Below are 9,661 nucleotides of genomic sequence, written 5' to 3' on the forward strand. Positions count from 1 at the left end.
GTTGCATACCAGGACGTTTTCTGCGTTCGAAAGTGTATCTGCACCAATTTCACTACAGTCGGCATTGCTTTATCAGCAGGCCTAATTAAAAATCCAGCCTTTAAGATGCCCCATAAAAAGCGTTTAACTCACCCAGCCACACTTCAAATAGTGCTGGCGGTTTCACGGTTGCAGTACTGTTAAACGATAACAAAACGGCACCTTTTTTTTTTTAATCCAGGTGAGGCAGAGCACACTGAAAAATTGAATGAACACACCATTTCTTATAGACATTTTATTTTGTACGAGGAAAGAAAAAATATCAGACAGGCGCTGTGGGTAAGTACGTGGAAGCATAAAATATCCTGATTTGGGACGTGCCAATAAGAAAGGACGGGGAGGCTCTTCGCATGGACTCTCGTCGCAGATTAAGGAACAGTGACACAGGTGGAAAAAAAAAACGGTTTCGCTGCTGCGCGATTACTCGTGGCCAGTTATTTGCTTCAAAATTTCTGACCTCTTTATTTCCTTCTCTTGATAATGTGTACCGTCTTTTGTGGATGACTCAATGTGAAATTCGAGCACGTAAACTTGAAAGAACCCTGTAGTAAGCACTCAAGCGCGATTGTAGACGGTAGTGTAAGTGCAATTAAAGGAATGTCCACCTGTGCATGCTGTACAACGCGCGCAACAGAAAACCAGCGGTAAAATATCACTGCAGAGTGTACTTAAGGGAATGAGTAAGCAACTGAGGCAGGCAAATCATTAGAATTCGCACATATAAGGTTGGTTTGCTAGACGTGAGAGAGATGTGGCCGAAAACCTCTGAGCATTTATCTTGCAATGGGCTCAATTAAAGTGATAATTATTATTATGACGACGATGATGCTGACGAGGACGAACCAATGCTGTGTCCGAGCAGTGCCCCTTCGTTGCGGCATCACATGAAGCATGGCTTCTCTGCCGTGAAGCCTGCCTTGCTAAATATGAAACGCTCACCAGCATGGCCTTGGATATGGGTAGTTACTACAGTTGCTACGGCAACTTACAACGATTGCTTACTGCAAAGCGGTGACTTTCTGATCTTATCACGTCGCCGACGGCGAGTGTTAAAGGGTGTGTCGAACTAGCACGACCGGACGGTTCTCGTGCAGAGAGTAAATGTAAGAAGGTGAATTAGATGCACGGACCAGTGGTGCAGAGGCATTGTATAAAAGGTGTTTTTTAAGGTGAAAGCCTTTCTAGGCTCATGGTGAAGTTTGTGTCAGCCGACCTGACCGTCGGAGTGTCCGCCGAAGCATCATCACGCCATGTGAAGACAGATTAAAGACAGATTAGAGAATGAAAAACGATTGATAGTGACAGTTAGTGAATGATAACGTTATAATAGAGATTGGTAGAGGTTAATGACAACTAATAATGACTACTAATGACTCCGAAATGACCAATATGTTTAACGACGGCTTGTAATGACCATAATTGATTAGAAATGTCTAGTAATGAGCAGTAATGACTAAAGTGACCATTAATGACTTCTAATAACTACTAATGACTACGAAATGACCAATATGTCTAACGACGATTGTAATGACCACAATTTATTACAAATGACTAAATATGCTTACTAGTGAGCAGCAATGACTAATAATGACTTAAATAACTTGTAATGACTAGTAATGACTATGAAATGACTAATATGTAACGACAACTTGTAACGACTACAATTGACTAGAAATAACTAAAAATGCTTAGTAATGACCAGTAATGACTAAAATGACTTGTAATGACAACTGATGCCTATGATATGACCAAAATGTCTAACGACGGCTTGTAATGACCACAATTGATTACAATTGACTAAAGATGCTTAGCAGTGAGCAGTAATGACTAATAATCACTGAAATGACTTGTAATGACTATAATAATGACTACGAAATGACCACTATGTCTAACGACAACTTGTAACAACTACAATTCATTAGAAATGACTAAAAATGCTTAGTAATGACCAGTAGTGACTAATAATGACTGAAATGACTTGTAATGACTACTGAGGACTACGATATGACCAATATGTCTAACGACAGCTTGCAATGACCACAATTGATTACAAATGACTAAAAATGCTCAGCAGTAAGCAGTAATTACTAAAAGAAAGAATAGAAGAGGCAAAGAGAAAGAGGGGAATTATAAGAGGAGAAAGAGTAGGCCTTCGCCGTTCACCTCTTCAGAGAGATCTTAAGAGACCCTGCAATTATTTCTAGACAATGCGGATTTTAAAAAAAAAGTTTACGACCGTGAGACACCAGTCCTCTTCGCATACGAGCTGTACCGCGAGGTGGAAATAATTTACCGCTCTATAAGTTAATTATTCTGAAAAAATTGATTTACAAAAACGAATTATTAACTCCTTTAATTTTTTACTTGAGGGCAGTTTATGTGGAAAGTTGTAGAGCGTCACAACTTATGGCACGCCCATTTTATTAGAAATTAAAAAAATCACACGTAATTTGAGATATTCATAATCGAAATTGAAGTTTGAAGATATCTTTGTTTCTGCATGCATTAGAGAAGCAAGAAAAGGGCGAAAAAAGAAGCGTCAAGGAATACGATCGGTAGGGAACAAGCTATAATAAATCCAAATCCAGGAAATATCGAGACTGAGCGCGTCCCGCTGCACGTCAGACTAAAACGCCTCGTAAAGAAGTGTGGGAGGAAATTTGAATGATAGCACGCCGTGGCAAGTACTGCCAACCAGCTCACCCGATTTTGCTCAACCAGCCAATCAGCGCGCTCCTGACGGCGATAGCTGATTGGCTGATTGAACATTACGTCATGCGAAGATGGTAGTATCGCCGAAGTGATCGTCGCAGAATACGTCCCCTGACCCGACACAGCGGCACACGCTTGCCAGTCAAAGCGCGCCGTATCATAGCTGTTGCAACTGGCCGAGACGGTCAGTTTGACACCCTTGAAACTTCCTCGCGCTTATCACCTCGCTGCGTTTCAGTCTGATGATAGCGGGGTCGCCTTTCCTGCGCTCTCGCGGCGCTTTCTATTTTCCTGGATTTACTGTTGAAATTCGATAACTCGAATTAGGTGTCACTTTCAATAATATTTTTTAAATGAAGGTGCATTAAAATAGGACTGCCTTCAAATTCGCCGTTAAGCACTAACCCTAACGCACCAATAAAAATGTCAATTAATATTTTTTTTGTCAATTAGTCGCCTGAAGTTCACGTTATTAGCGGCAAAGTATGTCCACCTCGCGTAGGAACTCCTCTGCAAAAACGCCACGTTCGCTGCGATTGTAGACCTTTACAGCGAAGCTGTATATGGCTAGCCGCTTCGTCCGTCCGTTCGTCTGTCGCCTGCACGCCAAAAACTCATCCGGCACAAACCATGCGCATGTGCGAAATAAAAAGAGAAAGAGAGGCGCACGATTGGCTGCGCCAGCAGTGACGTCGTTGCTCTCCGTCGCAGCCGAGCGCGCGCGCAGCAGTTTCTCATGGTTTCTCTCCAGCTCCGAAACGGGCAGGCCACGCGTTATACGTACTCTTGAGGAGCAGGCAGCTTTCAATCAGCAACGCCGTGAGCGGAACCGAGAACGAGCTCGTTCGTTTATACCGTACCGATGCTGCCCCCCGGGCATAAGAAAAGGCTCGTGCAGCCGAGCACAAGCAGCAATCTGCGTACCATCAAAGCAACCGCATGCCCGTTAGCGTTGAAGCGCGTGCTGTACCGGTGGTTATTGTGTTTACAAATCGGCAAGCGTAACCTGATCATCCCGCGCAAGCTTGACACATAGTAATTGTTTATTGTTGAGTGCCACGTATAACAGCATCGAAAATACAAAACACTGGGTACAACCCGTGAAACCGATTATTCCAGGGAAATTTGCAGGTGTGACAAGCGGTGCGCTGGACACGGAGTCAAATCGAGCATTTTTCATATCTTGTGCCTTCTTTTGATACGTGTCTTGTAATAAACCGAGTGGCCCCGTACGTACAGAGCGATAAATTTTAGTAGGCTTCGTACATACGGGCGTGTTCACTCAATGCTGACGACCCCTTTTGAGAAAAGCACGTTATAGGACCAGCTGATCAGGAACATTGTCATGGTTAAGTGGGCAGTGCAGAGACGCAGCAATTGCAATATCATGCACGTTTTGGTAGCCATGAAAAGGGCATCGCTCATGGGTGCCTTATAGAAATGAAAAAAAAAAGATTAATTAATTTATGGGGTTTTACGTGCCAAAATCACGATCTGGTTATGTGGCACGCCGTGGTGCGGGACTCCGGAAATTCGGACCACCTGGGGTTATTTAAAGTACACCTAAATCTAAGTACACGGGTGTTTTCGCATTTCGCCCCCATCGAAATGTGGCCGCCGTGACCGGGATTCGATCCCGCGGCTACCTCGCAGCCCAACACCATAGCCACTAAGCAACCGCGGCAGGTTGCTTTAGAAATTCTAACCGTGGTTTGCGAGCCTGTGAAACGGCGGCGTGAAACAACAGCTGCAGTAGTTCACACAATTGGCAATTGAACACTGTTTAATATAAGGCACTTATTTTAATCTTTGCACGCAGGTGCCGTCAGAACTATAGTAATTTATTATTCTTTCAATTATGCCGTTCACATAAGTGATGCTAATCATTTTTGAACAACGCGCGATCGGGAGTACGAGCTGCTTAACGTCTCCTTCTTATAAAAAAGCACACACCTAACGACGTTACAATCGCAAAACAGAATTTCATATGATATATGCCATTATCGCACCCGTGTTCCCATGTTTCTGAAACAAACAAGCATACAAAAAAATTCAATGCCCTTCCACTCTATGGAGAAGGATGACCAGCGAATTCGAAGCTATGAATGTGGGCCCCTTAATGGCGAACTGCACCTCCGCGCGGGTCGGCCCGGTATTGCGCAACCTTCGGGATCGGCCCACATAAGGGGAGTGCTTAACGCCTGCTTCACCTTCGCCGCGAGTCGGCCCGGCACTGCGCAATCTTTTTGGGGTCGGCCCACGTATAGGGAGTACTTAACGCCTGCATCATCCCCCCAGCGGGTTGGCCCGACATTTCACTGTCTTCGGGATCGGCCCACGTATGAGGAGTGCTTAACACCTGCTTCCCCTCCACCGCGGGTCAGCCCGACATTGCACTATCTTCGGGATCGGCACACGTATGGGGAGTGCTTAACCCCTGCTTCACCTCCACCGCAGGTCGGCCCGGTATTTCACTATCTTCGGAATCGGCACCCGTATGAAAAATTGTTGGTCCAAGTCCACGGAAACGAGATCCGCCAGAACCTAGTGATAAACAGCTTCGCTGTAAGAATGATTGTTTGCATACAGATTCACCTACCAAAAATATGACCACCACCCAGGAATGACATTAGCGTGCGTCACACCGAAAATAAATAAACAAACAAACAGTACTCGCTTTTGTTTCACACTTTCTAGGCATGGTGGCTTCTTTTGTATTGCAAGCTTGACGTTGCAGCAAATATTGTTGCTGACGGGCGAAATGCACTTGACGTTTGTAGAGACAACGCACAGCTGCGCAGCGAAGCGACCGCAAAAAGAAAAATTTTAACAATGAGGACGCTCTCAGCAGGCGCTGTAGTGCCACCTGGTCGAGGTTTATTACTTCTAGACAAGCAGCTTCTGGAACCGAACCAATTCATGCAATAAAGTTCTCTCTCTCTGCCTGAATCAGTGCGTGAGTGGTGCCCATATCTGTACTTGCGTGGGAGCTAAGGGTAAACAGGGCCAACTTGTGTCGCCACTTCAAAAATGCCTCCACACTGGCCCGCGAACAAAGATGGTGACCTTGCAAATTTCTGGAATCTCACTCTATCCATGATGACCCATTGTGGGACGATGGCACATCCGCCCGCTAGCTGGTATGTACTCATGATTTGAGTAAATTGCGCTAATAGTCGCTATTGTAAATACTTTACATATGCCATATATGCCCTCATTGCTTTTCTTCTCAGTCTTCCCATTCCCTTATTCTGGTCCCTCTTTATCGCACCCCCCATTGCTCTTGTATCTAGCTCTAGGCGTCAACCATCATCTGTGTGGCCAAGAGAGTTGCGCTCTTAACCCTTTGAGGGTCGAATTATTTTGAAAAAGCTTTCCCAGGTGGTGAAATTATTTTTTTGCGATCTTGAATGTCCAAAATGTATTAAGTCGGGAATAAATAGTCAAAAATAATTAGGAACAGTATTTTGGTGTCGGCATCACTCAGAATTGCAAAATGTTCAATAGTATTTCCGAGCGTGGTACTCCTTGTAACACGGGTCTACGCACAGCGCCTTATCGCAGTCTGCACACCTAAAATGCGTGTCTGTTCTCTTGAAGCGAGGAGTTATGTTGGCGCACACATGCCATCTCTGCGTGCGGCTGCCTTGGGCAGAGGTCTGAGGCACCCTCTTGCGTAAGCGCGTTGCCGCGGAGAGCGAGAATACCTCGCGAACGGCGCTGATAAGCAAGTGGTGATAACCAAGCTAAGAGAAGTGCCAATCAAGATAGAAATCAACTTCCACCGCCCCTGCGAGAGCGTGCCGACAAAGAGAAAAACAAGGTTTCGCGCGCCTCCGTTGCGATCACGCGGCGGAACCGAAACCGCGAAAGCGCGTTGCCACTGAGAGCGGGAATACCTCGCGAACGCCGCTATAAGCAAGCTAAGAGCAGCGCCAATCGAGATAGAAATCAACTTCCACCGCCCTGCAAGAGAGTGCCGACAAAGAAAAAAATGACGTTTCGCGCGCCTCCGTTGCGATCACGCGGCGAAACCGAAACCACCAAAGGGGCGTTGCCTAAAACCCCTTAAACTTCGTAAAGTAGTGACACTCTCCTCCTCCGCCTTCACTCCTCCCCGTTTCTCCTCTCTTTGACGCTCCCTCCTCGACCGTGGCGCCGCCTACAATGCTTGAGCGTAGCAACGGCGCCAACGTACGCTCCTCGCCACTCCGTAGACGCTTCTCGAGCAAAAATGGCGCTAATGCACGGCGCGAGGGCCCACGTGATGCTATTAGGCCAATAGCGACGCGGCGTCGGCCTCGGCCAGAGCGTGCGAGGAGGAGGCGGCATTCTTCAAAGCGTGGCAGTACTTTACGAAGTTTAAGGGGCTTTAGCATTGCCGCAGTCTGAGCGACGCGCTGAAGTTAACAATCAGCTCTGTTTATCTCCCCAAGAAGGTAGCACCAATTTCAAACGCATCTTGTAAGTTCTAAGAGGTGGCAGCACCTCCCGATGAGCGCTCATCGTCATTATGGCGCGAAATTTGAAACGGCGGGTCGGAACCGTACCCGTACGGCGAAGACCTTGCGGGACAGAAAACCGCCTCCGTACATGTACGGCGAAAACCTTCAAAGGGTTGAAATTCTTCCAGCAAGCACAGATAACAGTTGCTTTTTCCACAATCACACACAACGTACTAATACAAGAATTTCCGTGCACACTAAAAATAGCCTAAAACTGACAAAGAGGAAAACAAAATTGAATGTTCGCAAATGTGCTTGTGAATATTGCACATGATCAATTTGCATGAAATTTGACCAGTTTTTACAGAAGTGTAAAACTTCAAAATCCATCTGCTGCATATATAGGCGATACTCTTGGAGCCTTCCGAGCTTCTTCCTCCATCTGGGCTTTCTTCTCTGCACTGCAACAAGATTTGGCTTCAACTGTCCCTTTTCCAGGCATTCTTTTCATTCTTGTGTGGTTGCTCAGAGCTACCAACTCCCAAGCTGGAAGGACGCCTAACTTTTATATAATCTACTGAAGGCCTTTGTTTAAATACAGCATATGGCTATATTGAGTGGCCATCTCCACAACAGCGTGCAAAGCAACTACTGTTTTGGCACACAGCAACCAATTTTTTTATGTCGAGAGCAGCCGTATTTCAGGCTTTACCCTGAAACAACAGCTTTTTCTTTGTCAATCTCTATGTAGAAAGCATGGCCTTTCCATGAGCATCAGGGAAAATTGTGGGATGAGCCTGTGCGAGCAGAGCCTGGGCTAGCGCTCGCATGTACTTTCACCAGGAAAACTCACCATCTGGGCAAAACTTGTGGTTGCGAGCCCCTTCAGTAGGCATGGAGAAGTAAAGCCCCTATAGCTACTATTCCTTGAGTAGAATCTATTTTTCAGTCTCTTGGCTAAAAAAAAAAAACACCTTGATCTTTTCAGACGTGCAGGGATGTGAGCACCCAAAGTCACTTGGGAGCAATTTTTGGAGCAAGTAAAATTGTATTCTGGAGCAGTTTGGAGTGGACAAAATTGCATTTTGGAGTAGCTTGGAACAGGCCAATCGGAATTTTTGATAGAATCATAGAATAAGGCATATGGCAGCGCACAACACCAGCGCTGTACTGACACTGTCTTAAGCTGAATTTTGAAGCAGATTACTCCGATACTGAAATCGTCGAGTACAAGCAAATTTTGGTAATAGTGCCTGTAGATCTTTTAATTTGTGGTGGCAATCACAAAAACATGCTTTCTGCAAGAGTGTGTCCAGAATTTCAAAAAGTAACCCATGACATTTTTCATAAATTTTTTTTCCATGTCTCGACAGTATTGGTGAAGTGCCTGGAAATGCTCTTCACCAACAGAGTGTACGAAGAAGCCAGAGTATGAAGTACGGCAGCTATCGCGATAGCAATTACATGGACATTCCAGGTGCATTTCTGCCGTCATCGTCCCCATAGTGTTCTGAATAAAGTCCATGGGAGGGAACATTGTCGTCGCGCGCTGTATGCTGTAAAAAAAGTGAAATCGTGCGAGGGTGATCCGAAGATGGCGGCTCAATCTCGTGCCCACAAGAAAAGAAAGCGGGAAGAAAGCACGGGGTCTTCCGTCGCGCACAAGTCATCGGGTGGAGGGGGCATTCTACTCCGGCGGCTGCTGCTTGTGGCGCTGCCGCACGGGCCCCATCTTGAAAGCGATCTGTCATAGGGATAGTGCATACGCCAAATGCCGATAGCTTTTGACAGCAAGTGAGCATGGTGATAGAATGAAACGTGTTCATGTCTGCTTGTGTACGCGTGACACCATGCTTGTTAATTTAGTAAGCGAATGTTTATACGAGTTAGTATGGCCAATAAAACTGCTATCCTTACTCTGTATAGCTGTCTACTAATTTGCTATCGCAGCTTTTTCTGAAAGCCCTTTCTACATAATAAACTGGGGCAATTCCAAAGCACCCAATGCTTAACTTTCTTGTTTAACATAAAAGTATTCCAATCTCTTTTACTTCAAATCCCCCATTAGCCCTTCGCGATAGGTCAGAATGGCTCAGGCCTTGCCTGTATGGGCATAAAAACAGATTGGAATAATTTTATGCTATACCGGCCTTGGGACAGCGACACCTGCCCGTTGAACCCACTGCAGTGCGTGCCTCCTGTTCGCTTGCAGCGCCTCAGCTAGGGAGCACCGCACCACCCGACCCGCTCAACCGCATTCTAGTACACTATAAATACAGCCGTCCTGACCGTTCCGACAGCAGCGATTACAGCTGGGAGTGGCCACGCCGACCACTTCCGATCGCGAAAATGACAACAAACTGTGCGGGAGTCGCGGTCGCGCGGTGTGAGGAATGTGAACGACTGCACACTTTTTCAAAGAACGAATTTGCTTGCTGTTCGCGGACACTGCCGGAGCACACACG

Source organism: Dermacentor andersoni, chromosome 2 (genome assembly GCF_023375885.2).
Source record: "Dermacentor andersoni chromosome 2, qqDerAnde1_hic_scaffold, whole genome shotgun sequence".
NCBI classification, from domain to species: domain Eukaryota; kingdom Metazoa; phylum Arthropoda; class Arachnida; order Ixodida; family Ixodidae; genus Dermacentor; species Dermacentor andersoni.